This window comes from Acinonyx jubatus, chromosome B4 (assembly GCF_027475565.1).
Source record: "Acinonyx jubatus isolate Ajub_Pintada_27869175 chromosome B4, VMU_Ajub_asm_v1.0, whole genome shotgun sequence".
NCBI classification, from domain to species: Eukaryota; Metazoa; Chordata; class Mammalia; order Carnivora; family Felidae; genus Acinonyx; species Acinonyx jubatus.
This window is the reverse complement of record NC_069387.1, coordinates 39400683-39415950: the sequence shown is the minus strand read 5'-3', so window position 1 is coordinate 39415950 and position 15268 is coordinate 39400683.

Genomic DNA, 15268 nt, shown 5'->3' with positions numbered 1-15268 from the left:
CAAATACTATTGAAAAAGAAGGAGAATTCTCCACAAACAAATTTAAACTCAAGGTAGGCATAACACCCAAGGCTCAAAAGTCAACTCTGTATTCATAAAATAGGTATTTTAATAACATTTGAAACAGTGGGTAAAATAGTGCATTGGCACAACATGCCATTAGCATAAAGCTACCTACAAATTTATAAGGAGAATTATATTTATAAATTTATATATATATATTTATTTATTTATATTTATTTGTTTATTTATTATTTATATATTATTAAATATTTATTATATATTATAAATATTTATATATATAAAAATTATATTTATAAAATTTATATTTATAAAAAATATAAAAATTTATATTTATAAAATCATTTTGGTGAGAACTCAACTTCAGATAGTGAGTCCATCTGTCCATTAAAGGCCAAGAACAATCCATAGTTCTTTGTCTTTGGGTAAATCCATGCTGCTTCTAAATGGAGTTGAAATGCATGTGTTTCTCATTCAACCAAGACTTAAGCTTCTCAAACCCTACTCAGAAAGGCAGTCAGATGCCAGGCTGATAACCTCTACTCTCCTCCCTCATACTAAATTAAATCCTTGCAGAACTTCAAGACTCCATTAAGGTCAGAGTCTCAGAGCAGACAGTGGTACCAGGAGCTGTGACCTGGGGGAGTATGGTCCTCAAAACCCTGCCAGTGGCTCATAATGAGGAATGCCTGTATCCTCTCGTCTACTGGGATCTGGATCACCAACAGTGCTTCAGCCTGTCAGACTCTCCCCCTTTTTTCTAAATGAGTACCTGACAGCTGGGAATGGAGTCCTGAAACCCCTTCTTTGTTTCTCCCTGAAGTGATGATGAATTCATGGGTTTGCCTAAGAAAAATAAACCCAGGACTTCCGGCTGCTGGATTCTGTACTTTGTTCCCCAGATTAGATAAGAAGCTTATTCCTCTTTCAAACACAAGGAATAATCCCCAGATCAAAGTCAAAACCCTTGAAACAAGTGATAAATGATTAAGACGCACTGGCCTTTGGCTATCCCTAAAAGGGATTCTGTGGTGAGGAAGCAAATCTGGTTCCAATAGTGGTAGCAGAAGTTAAGTACTTTATAATCCTATTATAATGGGAAAAGAATCAGACCCATGGGGTTTGAGCAGGCTTTTACTTGACTGGTCATTATGTTGGGAGGCATGGTTGGTCATGGGATATATCTAAATATGGGTATTCAGGCCTGGTGTTATTTTTTAGCCTTATTGTTAACATCTAATACATTTAGAAAATATTAACACGGTATAATTTTGAATAATTTGAATAATTGAAAGAATGAGACATGTTGGAGAGTTTGCTTTTTTTATAGCCAAAAAATTATTTTCTTTTAAACTCATGTTGAAAATTTTTCTATGAACTAGAAATCTAGAAATTTAGTCTATGAACTAAATATCACTATGCAGCAGAAAGAACATTCAACTAAGGGTCAGGAGAAGAGGATCTGATTTACTGATTCTTCTACTAACCAGCTGGGTGACCCAAGCCAACTGGTTTCCCCCCACCAAAACTTCAGTTTTCAAATCTGCCAAGGGAGTGGATTGCACTATGTGATCTCTGAAGCTTCTCCCTGCACTGCTATTCCACTTCTTTACCTTAGGGACAGTGCACACCAAGGAATCCTTCCTGGATTGTGAAGGATCTCCAAGAAGGATCACCATGTTGAGCACCAGCTCTAATCTTGTGGAGGCGGGGAAGAACAGATTGGGCTGGATGGGCCCTTCACATAGAAGATATGTGTTGTTTTGTTTTAAGCCAAAAACCTAATCTTAATTCTACAATTGAGTCAAATAAGCATTTGTTTTAAAGCACTTATTAGATGCAAGTGGCCATTCTGGGTGCTTGTAAGTGCCAAAGGAAAAACAAAACATGAATGTGGCCTTCAGGAACTCACTAGGAAAGATGTGGCATGTAGATACCAACATTTTTTGACTAGTGCTAAACTAGAGATAAAAAGAACCACAGGATAATTGGGAGGGAGACATACAAACTAAAGGAATCTAGTGGAAACATTGAGCAGATAGTTGAAGAAATCTTGTTTTGTGTTCTACAGGCTTTTTAACAGAGTAGTTTAAAAGGGAAGAAAATCTCCATTGAATGAGGACTCTGGGTATTCACACTGGGTGTTCGTTGCTTTGCAATTACTAGTCCAGAACAGGGTAGCTCTGCCAAATGGGCTACAGTGGAATTTATTTTCCTTGAAGATTCCCTGATCCTGTATTTGTTACATCCTATGAATGCCCAAGCTTAAAAACCACATAACTTCAGAAGACAGTCTGGCATTGAAAATAATTTCCTAATGGAAATGACAAAATGGGTTAAGAGAGAAGGGTTTTGAACATCTTCTCAGAAGGTCAAAGAAAACAAGAGATAGCTGTCCCTCTGAGGCAGGTTGGAGGAGGAATGAGGAAACAGATGACCTTGGGGACCCTTTTGAAATACCAGATTTCAAGGACTGTAGGCACAGTCCTAGTGGTGCTGTTAGCAGTGCCTCTGAAGGTGAGGACTCTTGGCCATCACCAAGAACTTTTCAGTCAGTAACAGCCTGCTGCTCTCTGGTTTCCTGCAGAGGTAATTGCTCCCTTCAGAAAATAGTCTGTAAAGTCATTTCCAAGGAGCCTCACAATCCTTATAAACTGCTCCAAATAGGGTGAGGATGGAGACTGTCCAGTTGAAAGTTGGAGCCAGGGCTTCAGAATAGAAAAACACAATCCAGAAGAGCTTGTGCTAATATGATTGAATAGAATTCAGAGCACTACTAGGCTGATATTCTTCTTCTCTGAATGAGAATGTTGGTAAATGAAATGCAGGATGCTTTTATTGGCAAAGGCCACTGTTGTGGAGAGAAAGACCACAAAATAAGCTTATAGATAGCTTTGCCATAAGCTGAAAATCTGTATTTTGGAACCAAATGAAGTGTGCATATAGGGGCAGTTTTTACGTACAGATTTGTTTTTATAAAGAGTTATAACCTAAGATTTCCTTATGGGCTGCAAGAGGTGGAAATTAGCTTTTGACAGTCAGGTGAAGGTGATGGTCCTCATGATTCACAGAGAGGAGAGACTTAAATGTTGTAAGTTACTAAAATGTACTGGCTATTTATAAGGTATGCTGATTGAGAGGGTCAGAGTGTAACCATCAGTAAAACATTAAAGGATTTTGTTTTTGCTGAGGTTTTTAACTTGCTTTACCTCGAAGAACTACTTTTTTTCCCTTTTTCTTATTTTTTTAAATTTAAATTCAAGTTAGCTAACACACATTGTAGTATTGGTTTCAGGAGTAGAACCCAGTGATTCATTACTCACATATAACACCTAGTGTTCATCCCAACAAGTGTCCTCCTTAATGCCCATCACCCATTAAGCTTAATCCCTTACCACCTCCCCTCCAGCAACCCTCAGTTTGTTCTCTGTATTTGTTTTTTATTTTAATTTATTTTATTTTAATTTTTTAAATGTTTTTTTCATCTTTGAGAGAGAGAGACAGACAGAGCGTGAGTGGGGGAAGGGCAGAGAGAGAGGGAGACACAGAATCTGAAGCAGGCTCCAGGCTCTGAGCTGCCAGCACAGAGCCTGACGTGGGGCTCGAACCCACAAATGGTGAGATCATGACCTGAGCCAACGTCGGACACTTAACTGACTGATCTACCCAGACGCCCCTTTTTTGTTCTCTGTATTTAAGAGTCTTTTATGGTTAGCCTCCCTCTCTGTTTTTATCTTATTTTTCCTTCCCTTCTCCTGTGTGCATCTGGTGTGTTTCTTAAATTCCACATATGAGTAAAACCATATGATATTTGCGTTTTTCTAAGTTACTTATTTTGCTTAGCATAATATCCCTTTAGTTCCATCCATGTTGTTGCAAATGGCAATATTTCATTCTTTTTCATAACTGAGTACTATTCCACTGTATATACGTACCACATCTTCTTTATCCATTCATCAGCTGATAGACAACTTTCTACAATTTGGCTATTGTTGATAGTGCTGCTATAAACATTGAAGTACATTTGCCCTTCAAATCAGCATTTTTGTATCTTTTGTGTAAATACCTACTAGAGAAATTGCTGGGTTGTAGGGTAGTTCTATTTTTAATTTTTTGAGGAAACTCCGTACTGTTTTCCAGAACTGAGGTAGATGAATTGGAGAATTTCCCTGCCCCAGAGGGCAACTTTTATTCTCCTTGTTTCATGTTTTCATGCTATAATGTTTACTGGGTACTCGATTAGTATCTCTCCAGCTTTCACCAAGCCCTTCCTGGGCCCTTCCCTGCATGGAATTAGTATATTGACAACTAATCATATTGTAGTCTTTCTCCTTTTCTCTGGCTTTGGCCTCACTCTCTTGACAGTGACACTGGGTACATGTACTCTACAAACCTTAATTCTACCAAGATACTTGGGGAGGGAGGAGGTAATGGGAGGCCCAGTGGAGGCTATGTGTCTCAATCACTTACTGAATTCAGCTTCATCCATAATAAAAATGACATTTTGATATCAATATATTCAATTCTTACATATACTCAATGATTTCCTAACTTAAAAATAATTACAGGTGACATCATTCACAAACCTCAGCATCTCAGAGTAAGTTTACTAAGCAAAGCTAACTCCTGAGTGGGCTTGCAAAATCTGTAAGAATTTCTTTGTCTATGTAAGGTCCCATCCTTTCTGGAGGGAGGAAATGAGGGAGAAAGGGAGGCAAGGAGGAAGAAAACAAATTAGGTAAGTTTGCAAACAGGACACTGTTTTTAGAATTCTTCATTCATTTTACCCATAATGCATAGCCTAGTGCTGGATACAGATTAGTAGATAAAAACGGCTTAATTCATTACACCTTGGTGGCGATGGGGAGGTGAAAGGGGTGACCTTGCAGATTTTGTCTGTGTTGACATAGCTTCTGCTGAATACCTTCTCCACTCTGGCAGCATACATTACTCACCAAAGTCCTTATGCTAAGAGAATATCATAAAAGGAATACCAACATCTCCCGAAGCACATCCTTCTTGGGGTAGTCAAGCCTCTTCCCTGAGGATGGAACTGTCCTAGCATGGAGCTCTGAAGCCTCCCTGGCTCATCAGCTTTCTCCCATTAAATAAAAGATGAAGAGGATTAGGAAGCTAAACTTCCCAAGAATGGGATGCATCTATGCTAAGACCAAGTGACTGATGATATCATTCATTATCAAACTAAAGCCTGGGCTTCTATCTGAGGATTTTGTCCCAAAGATGGGGGCCAAATAAAACCTTCAGTAGTTCAAGAACAAACCACCTGCTCCAGGTGATTCAGGAGAAATCACGTGAGCTGTACTAATCTGATCCCCTCCCCAAGTGGATGGTCAAGGCTATATAGCAGGAATGTCCTTGCACAAGGTGGAGCTGGACCCTGATTCAGTCACCTACTACCAGTGAGAACTTGGGAAAGTTATTTTACTTCTTTGATCCTTGATTTCCCATCTATAAATGGAGATTAAAAGTAACTATCTTTTTGTGTTATTCTGTAAAAATAATTATACTGTGAATTTATGGAAAGCATCTAGAATAATTCTTGGTATATAGTAAACATCATAAGTATATTTGAATGGTACCCAGGGTTAGACAGTCTTTCTTCATTTTCAGGCTAAATTGATAATCCCCAAACCATCTTTAGGTGGTTTTGGCATCTGGTTACACACCAAGACTCCTAGATATATGCAGCTGCACAACACATTTACACATGTGCACATTTGTGAACATTTTTGATTCACCTGAAATGTGATTCACCTGGAAGATCAGCTCTTCTGGAAGATGTTCAACACACACATGAGTGACTGAGTAAAGGTCCTCAGAATGCTGAGATGCCAGTGGTTCATAATGTGATTCAGGGGCATCCATTTTCAGGTGATGCCTGAAAAAGAAAAATAATAAGAGAGGCATAGTTATCAAGAATGACAACTGGAAGGCCAGATAAGTAGCACAGAAAGACAAGACTGACATAGCTGTACCATCTGGGGGGAAAAGTAGGTGGCCAGGGAGAGTTAGAGGAAAGCACTCTCCCAATATCTTAAAAATGGAAAAATAACATTCCCTAGTACCAATATATTAGAGAGTGAAACTGAAAGTAGTCAGAGTTGGGGCACCTGGGTAGCTCAGTTGGTTGACTATCTGACTCTTGACTTCAGCTCAGGTCATGATCTCACAGTTTATGTGTTAAAGCTCCACGTCAGGGTCTGCACTGACAGTGTGGAACCTGCTTGGGATTCTCTCTCCCACTCTCTCTCTGCCCTCCCCTGCTTGTGCTCTCTCTCCTCAAATAAATAAATAAACTTAAAAAAAAAGGAGATCAAAGTCAGGCTGAAAGGAAAGGAGAAAGGAGTTCAGACAATAGTAGGGGTGGTTTTATATGGGGTATATCCACGGAAGAGGCTTTGGATGTGAGGAGCCAAAGTCTGGTGACAGGAAGCTCACTGTGGAACATGCAGCAGAAAAAGGTTGTGGAGAAGTTGGTTTAGAAACTAATACCCAGAGTATTTCCAATCTAGACTACATACAAGTGTTTCAAAGACTTACGGCAAAGATAGAGCTGCTAATTAGAAACTTAGAGATAATCCAGTCCTACATACTCACTTGACAGTTGTAGTAGGCAGAGGTTAAACTCCTGTACAGGAAAGTGTGCAGCATAAACAAAGGCATGTAAGAGTAAAGAAATAAATAGGGCCAGTCAAATAGCAGAATGCAATTTACATATTGTGCATGATAAGGATTACAATTAAAAAAAAAAGGACATCAAAGTGGAACTTTCCAATTTTCCTTTTTATTTACAGAATCAGTCATTTTTATTTGGTGAGCCACCTCAGATCCTTTCAGGCTCACCTATCTCTCTCTAGCTCTTGACCACTTGCTCTGTGGAAAATGCATATGATCCCATCAGGCACAACCCAACAGCCCTCATCTCATCCCCCTGCTCTGTCCTCTCTGCTCCTACATTGGGGTTTCCACTGCCAGAACCAAGGATACTAGATAGCCCCTGAAAGTCCAAGGGAGTTAATATACATTTGGAAAAACTTTCACAGATGGGACATAGAAGATGATGGGTATAGTTCCTCCTTCCTTCTCCTGGATGACTGTCCTAGGTATTCAGCATGGCCAACATTAGAGTACATCATCACATTTGCTCTCCCCTCATCCCTGCCTAACAACTCTGTTTACTCACTCACACTTCCTAAATAATTTAGCTCATTTGATTTACTTTGGATTCAGACTCTGCTCTTGGTGGGATCTATACTAAGATGTTGTTGATGGTGCTTCTTGACTGGAAAGCCCTTTAGAACAAATATTCAATACTTAAACTGGGTACCAAGCAGTTGAGATGACTGTTGAACAGATTTGAAGGGCTGAGGAAGGTATAAATAGACACCAAGCTCAATACTTGTCTTCTATTGGATCAAGCTAGGAAATAAAATGGATGCTTTTGAAATGCTAAATTATCTTAAGAGCCAGAGATGCCTAACACAGGTCTATTATCTCCAACCTTCATCTCCTTCACATTCTTGTCTCCAGGACTTCACAGCCACAACCCAAATGGAAATACAGTCATCTTCAGCTACCTCCAAGGAAGTAAATGTCTCAGTCCCTGTCATAGTCCAGATAGTGAAACCAGTGAAGCTTGAGAGTGTCTGCTATCCCACCAGCAGGGCCCATCTGACGGTCGTCAGAGCCCAGGACCCTCCTGTCTTTTCTACCTTGTCCTCTCAGGAAGTCAGCTTGAACTGATTTGCACTAAGGAGCAAGTCTGCAGTTCTTATCTCCATCAGACCCAACATCTGCTTTTTTCTTTTTTTCTTTTTTTTTTTTAAATTAACTTCTTAACCATTTTGTACAGTTCAGTAGTGTTATGTACATTCAGTTTACATTATTGTTCAATCAATCTCCAGAAATCTTTTCATCTTGCAATGGTGATGATAAAGCTCTGTACCCATAAAACAACTTCCCATTTCCTCTCCCCCCAGCTCCTAATAAACCCATTCTACTTTCTGTTTCTGTGAATTTGACTATTCTAGGAGACTCATGTAAGTGGAATCACATACTATTTATCTTTTTGTGACTGGTTTATTTCACTTAGCACAATATCTCCAAGGTTCATCAATGTTGTGGCATGTGTCAGAATTTCCTTCATTTTTAAGGGTGAATAATATTCCATTCTGTGTATCTACCATATTCTCCTTATCCATTCATCAATTGATGGACACTTGGATTGCCTCCAATTTTGGGCTATTGTGAACAATGCTGTTGTGAACATTGGTGTACAAATATATTTTCAAGAATTTGCCTTTAATGATTTTGATTATATGTTTTAAAATGGATTGATGGATCATATGATAATTCTATTTTTATGTATTTATTTTTTTTAGAAACTGTCATACTGTTTTCCATAGTGGTCACCCAATTTTGCATTCCCACCAGAACAGTGCACAAGGTTATAATTTCTCCATATCCAACACGTATCATTTTCTGTTTTTCTTTTTAATGTTTTTATTTATTTTTGAGACAGAGAGAGACAGAGCATGAGCAGGGGAGGGGCAGAGAGAGAGGGAGACACAGAATCTGAAGCAGGATCCAGGCTCTGAGCTGTCAGCACAGACCCTGATGCGGGGCTCGAACTCAACAGAATGTGAGATCATGACCTGAGCTGAAGTCAGATGCTTAACCGACTGAGCCACCCAGGCGCCCCTTTTATTCTGTTTTGCTTTTTTTTTAATATTAACCATCTTAATGGGTATGAAGTGATCCAACATTTGCTTTTTATAACCAGCCTGTCTGCCTATACCTCCCTGTACTCATTGTGTGAAAGGCTGTACTGAATATACAAGAGATAAAATATATACACATCTATTTCAATAGGTCAATGCTCGTGTACAATTGTATTTTTAAAAAAAGCCATTCCCACAAATTTCCCAAGAACTTCCTTGGAAATGGCATTGCCTCAGTTGAGAGTCCCTGGCGTTGGTGACTGATGAGAGCCACGTGTTCTCCCTCTCAGAGATACTTGGACTTTGATAAGAGTCAAACCTTAAGCCTAGAGAGCCTTAGTATCATCCAATGTTCGGGAGTCATTTTGCAAAGACAGATTTCAGGAACGCCTCTGAGACATGCTGTGAATACATCCAACTCACTCTCCCTTCCATACAGCATCTGCCACAACCCTCTGCATCAATAATTCCTTGACTAAATCTAACCATCACAACCCTGCTTGGAGCTGCATGGTGGCTCCCTACTGACCTTAGGAAAAAGGCCAAAACCTTGTCTCTCATTTCAGAGCTGCGGAATAGGAGAGTCAGAGGGGGAAGTGAGTGCTTCTGGACCACCACTAGGTGGGGGAGAGAGGCAGGACCAGAATCCAATCTTCTTGTCTTAGTCCTGTGCTCTTCTGAATACACACACAAGGATTTCCACAGTCCTTACACCTGAGGAGTTGAGGAAAGTAACTGGAGGCGGCTCCTTCTCTGAAGTGGTTTGAATGCCCTCTTTCCTGAAAGCCAAAGGATAATCAGAAGAGGGGTCAGTGGGTCAGTCTAGACTGTAAATGAAGAGATGAGTGCAGACCAATGCCAAGCACAATGGACGTCATACCAGTCAGAAAAAAATCCTGTAAATCTATGGGCCATGAATTCCTTCCAGAGTTAACAAATTAACTGATACCCCTTCTGCTCTAATTCAGAGGCATTTGAGCAATGCAGAGCAGTGAATTTTCCACATTTAAGTCCAATATCATAAGGAATTTCAATTCCCCAAATCCCTTCTCTCTTTTCAGCCAGCTGTCTCCTTTCTTCATAGTGCTCTTTGTGCGGAGGTCTCTCTGAACCAGTCGGCTCCTATCATGGAAATAATTCTGCTTCCCACTAGAAGGGAAAAGAAAATTCACCCATTGAACCACAGCAAATTACAGTGACAGCGTGGAGACCCTGGAGAAGCGCCATATTGATTAAAATGTTCAAGTTAGTAACCAAGGGAGAAAGAGCAGGAGGGGGAAGAGGAAGAAAAGGCAGGGAAAAGAGCATCCGCCTTCTGGCTATCTGTCCCCATGGGCATCATCCAAAGAGATTTGTTTGGGGCACCAGGAGGAAAGCCATTTAGAGTGGAGAATGCCCAGCAGGAAATGTTGCACATCCCTTCACTTGCTCCTTCCAGATGGAGCAGTGCTCCACTATCTCCCCCTTGTGGGGATCACCATTACCACGTGCAGACAGGAATTCCGCAGAGCAGACCCTAATGATATAGTGTACAATAAATAGGTAACTTGGTGCTGCCTGGACATGCAGCCTGAGGGCATTTTCTGGGAAGCACTGCATCTTTCCAAATGACCCTGGAAAAAATGGGTCCATCACAAGTATCAGCTTAGTTGGTTCTATTTGCATTGACATGCATCTTTAAATAGAGCAGTAATGGCTCACCTTGTCACTGCCCTTGACAGTTTACAAGGTGCATTGTCTCATTTAATCCTCACTGACTCCCAATAAGGGAGAAATTATTGCCATTGGTTTACAGATGAAGAAACTGTAAGAGTTTACAGTTACAATGAGATTAAGTGATTTTCCCAGAAGGAAATAGGAAACTCCCCTGCTTGAGACCCAGGTCTCAGCAACCATAAAGCACTTTCCAGACCCCCAAGGGAAAGAAGACTAAAAATATTCCCTCCCTCTCCTCTTGCTTGGGGCAGTGATATCCACTCTCCCATCCTGGCACCTGTTTCCAAAAGATCAAGCTCAGAGTCACAGAATTGTTCTGACTGTAACTCTCCATGTGCTTTCTTGGGGGCATGTGAACTCAATCAGAATATTTTCAAGTAGACAGGATTCATTTAACATTTTTTTTTTAGTTCCTATTAGAAACTGAAGCATTCATGCAAGAAACTGAGGGATTCACTGATTCTTTAAAAATCTCAGATCCAGTAGATCACAAATTATTCTCCCCAATCAACAGAGAAACAATCAAAACTCAGAAAGAGCCAGTTGCTTCAGTCACTGTGCAAATCAACCAGCCCACATCTGAGACTCTTTGCATCCAACATGTCACCTGCATTCGAGGGCCAGTCTTCTCTATTAAGGAGCAAGAGATTTGACAGAGTGTCTTGGGGAATGCCCCTCGTTCCCGGGGTCTCTTATGCAGTGCTGTGAGGTTTGGGGGTGGTGTGCTGACTCTGCCAAACTTATTTTCGTCCAAGAGCAGTGGAATGGGATTTGGGAGACTGTAGTCTTAGATCTGAGTTTTTTCACACACCATAGGTGCAAGTGCAGGCAAATCACTTCACTTCTATGGGCATTGGCTTCCCCTGGGTGATGTAAGGGACATGGATGAGCTGGTTAATGTGCTGGTGGGAGAGTGAGAAGGCCTTGTGGATGGCTTCTCTCTGCATTGGTTGCTGATGAGGCTGTTGACTGAGTTCATCTGTTTACTAAGACAGATGCAGCTGTCCCCCTCCGATTACTTCATCATAGGCGCTGACAGACCCTCCTGGGCAGGGCTCTTGGCACTGCCTCACTGGGGAGCATCTCCAATCATTGCCCGTCCTAATCAAATTCAGATTTATGGAGTGTGAGGCTGGAAGAGGCCCCAGGAAGGTCATGGAACACATGGTCTCCAGGCCCCTGGGAGCTCATGTTCTGACTCGTGGGCCATTTCCCAAGACACTCAGCCAAGCAGGCCCGCGTCAGAGTTCTCACCCCTCATTCAATGGGGCAAGTGGGTAAATGGGGCCAAGGAACACGACATTTTAATGGGGTCATGCAGCAGCTTTGCCCCAGTGGCAGTACCAACTCCTCCACTGCAGTTCATGTAATACTTCTATTGCACCAGTATTTTTGGATCACTAATTATGCCTCAGTGTGATGAGGGGCAACATGTGGGGAGAGTATTGGATCTAAGTAAATTGTACCCTCTTTATACCAATAGCATTTTAAAATAACTATTATTCTAAGTTCTTTACATACCTTTCCTCATTTCCTTCTCATAAGAATTCCATAAGAGGGATATGATTAATCCCATTTTACTGACAAGAAGGCTGTGTGTTAGAGAGTGCAAGGGTTTGCCTGGGACTTAGACCAAGGTCTAGCACCTCATTTTTGCCCAGCTTTGTTAGGGTCACAAGTTCCCCTATGCACAAAACAGTGCAGACAACAGAAGAGCCTATCAGGAAGTGACACAGGATGCATGTGCAGGGATTGGGAGGAAGGGAAGAGCAGTGTGGGATGGAGCATTTGGGGGAGGTTTTCCTGGGGAGGGTAGATGGGACTGGCCTTCCCAGGATGAGCGGGACTAATCCAGAGGAACCAGAGGGAGCAGAGAAGAGCATGAGGTGGGTGGGGAGTAGTCACAACATGGCAAGTAGAAAAGAAAGTATAGTGTGTTTCATTTTTGCCCTTTCTTGTCACTGTGCTCATTGATTTCCAGGACTTCTGAGACTCTGTGAGATACTACACTCTGTGGAGATCAAGACAAATGTTTGCTTTCTGATAAGCCCACAGGAGATGAGAAAGATCAAGATGATGTGACCTCAAGGGTATTTTCTGCACCTATCTGCAAAGTTTGTTGACTGTGGTTTTCAATGATTTTTGTCCTTGGAGCTGAACTTCATACAGTAGATTTTGGGGCTGTATACTAGAAGGGATTAAATTGCACCCTCCATGACTGCACTAACTTTGTGTTGTCTTCTCAGTCTTGGATTGCTCTTTGACACCCATGAGCAGAATTCTTGCATGTTGTGATGACAGTCTGTCCTCATGCAATGCCTCCCATCCTGTGATATGTCTCAGTTCAGGTGGACATCACCAGAATAGTGTGCATCCTCGATGAACCCAAAGTCAGTTTCAGATATTGATTAAAATTTGGCAGCCCCCCCATGAAGGGGTGGGATTCCTGTGTGTACTATGGCTAAGGGGTGGACAGTAGAGTAGGTTTGGGATAAAGAATGCTGGATCCATAGCAAGTCAGAGATTTCCAGCATTGGAATTCTGGTTTTTAGTTGTAGGTGTGATGCTTACCTCCACTACCACTGAGTGCTCACTTCACCAACGTAACTTTGTAGAATCAGGGCTGGAGACTCTTGGCTCTCCTTCATGTCCACTCCACTTCCTCCACCCCCACAACACACACATGCTCCACACACATTCAGAAATAGAAAAGGTCAAGCCATAAACCCTCCCTGATTGCTCTGTACCCATGGCTTTATTTTTAGGTTAGAAAAGACCCTTTTCCTTATGACTCATGGTCCTGCTGACAAATATGCCCTGAATGGAGCAAGCAACATAAAAGAGTCCTTCCTCATGTCACGCTCCCTTTTCTCAAAGAGGCCCTTGTGGCTGCACCCTGTTTTGTCACTTTGCCCCTGTGGGCACTTCAGCAGACCAGGGCACTACAACCAAATAATCCCACCCCTCGCCTCTAGCTGTCTCCACCCATCTCTCCCCCAACATACATTTAGTTCAACTTCTAAGGAGACTTAATGTAACTTCTTGGGCAATGCTACTGGGCATTTTTCTCAAGAGTCACTCCTTTGAGGTTAAAGCACTTCTATGTTTGGAGGTGTGTAGGCCATATTGAGAAGCCAGGGTAAATTACTAGTAAATTAATGATTTGTTTACCAGTCTTAATAGTCTCAGCTTAGGGAATTGCAGAGTGTGTTGGAACCAAAAATCACCTGCCCATGAAAGCTATACAGCAGGCCCTTCTCTAAATTATGAGTTTGTAGCCAAAGTTTGTCCCCTTTTCTGAACCTCAGTTGGTCAAAACAAATCGTTAGATCCACACCTTTCATCTGTGAACTTTTAATCAGCCTACTGCTCATAAGTCCCCCTGAGTGGAAATTAAGGCATGGATATCCAGCATGTCTATTTGACTATGTAGTACATTTATTTAAAAAGCTAAATGATTTTTTACAGTTTGATAACAGAAACTAAAATGGAGATATCTTAATCTCCCATAGGTTTCAGTTCTCTGCATTGTCTATCCTCTTGGAGAACTGACACTTGGTTGTAAGCATTCCCACTTGTATTTTAAATGATCCCATCCACCACCAAAATGGCTCACATTTTTCTAGCAACTTCTCTATACCCATGATTTCATATAATGTTCATAACAATATTGGAAGCAGGTATTACCATCCTTGTTTTACAGCTGAGAAAATTGAGTTTCAGAAGAGACTTAAGTCTTTTGCCCAAGTCTGCTGATCTCTTTCATGATATAATACAGCCCTGATCCTAAGCTTTCTACTAACCTCTAGCTGAAAGTCCCTCAACCTGGTCATTGTAGAACAAAAATTTGTCACACTGTAGGCTAGGAAGTTCTCATGATGATGAGGTTTTAGAGTTTCTCTTTGGAGGCTATTGGTGTGCTCCCAAATTGCAAATGTGAAAAATCTCCCAAATTCTTCTAAGTGATCCCCCAACTTTCCAGGAAGGTTGTCCCCCTTCCATGTCCTGGTCACATGGACCCAGGATTGCAGGCAAGAAAAGCCCAGGTGCACAGCTGGCTGTCCTGCCACTCTCCCTCCTCTGCTCCAATGGAAAAGAAACCCAACCTCCCCAGCCCAGTGTTTGGACTCCTGGGAGCTCAGCCCGGCAGTGGCCAATTGGATTATCTTTACTGGCCTTCCTGCCATTGCTAAACCTCTGGGGAAGTGAACCAGATGTCCCCATTTGACCAACAATTGCAGTTGTGTCCAGCAATGTCCAGCTGTTCCAGGGTCTGTTCACAGAATGTCCCATTTATCTTGGATTTCTTAGTGCCCTAACCAAGCTGCCAGAGGAGAAAAGGATGCTCCATTCCTGACATCAGAGGGAAAATATGAATCAGGAATCCAGGAAATGCTGCTAAGCATTGTTTCTTCCCTATATGCACCCACCCCTCCCTTTACTCCCTACTGAACCAGAGAGGTATGCTTTGCTTTCCTTCCTTGAAGAATCTGATCCAGGCATCTCTCCTTTCAGAAAAGATTTTTCAATCATTTCTGAAAATCTGCTGCATTTTAAGGTCAATCCCATTAAGGGATTAGCTTTTGGGTTTTAGTTCCATGTCTTTAGAGAATTAGGGTAACACAGCTGGATGGATAATTCAGCCCCACAGATCTACCAAGGAGAGCTTTAAATCCAGGGAATTTTTAGGGACCTTCAACCCTCCATCTCCCCTCCCTACCCACTGTAATTTCATATTTATTTCTAAGAATTGGGAGAAGATGCCACACTCCCTTGAGTTTGATCAAGGC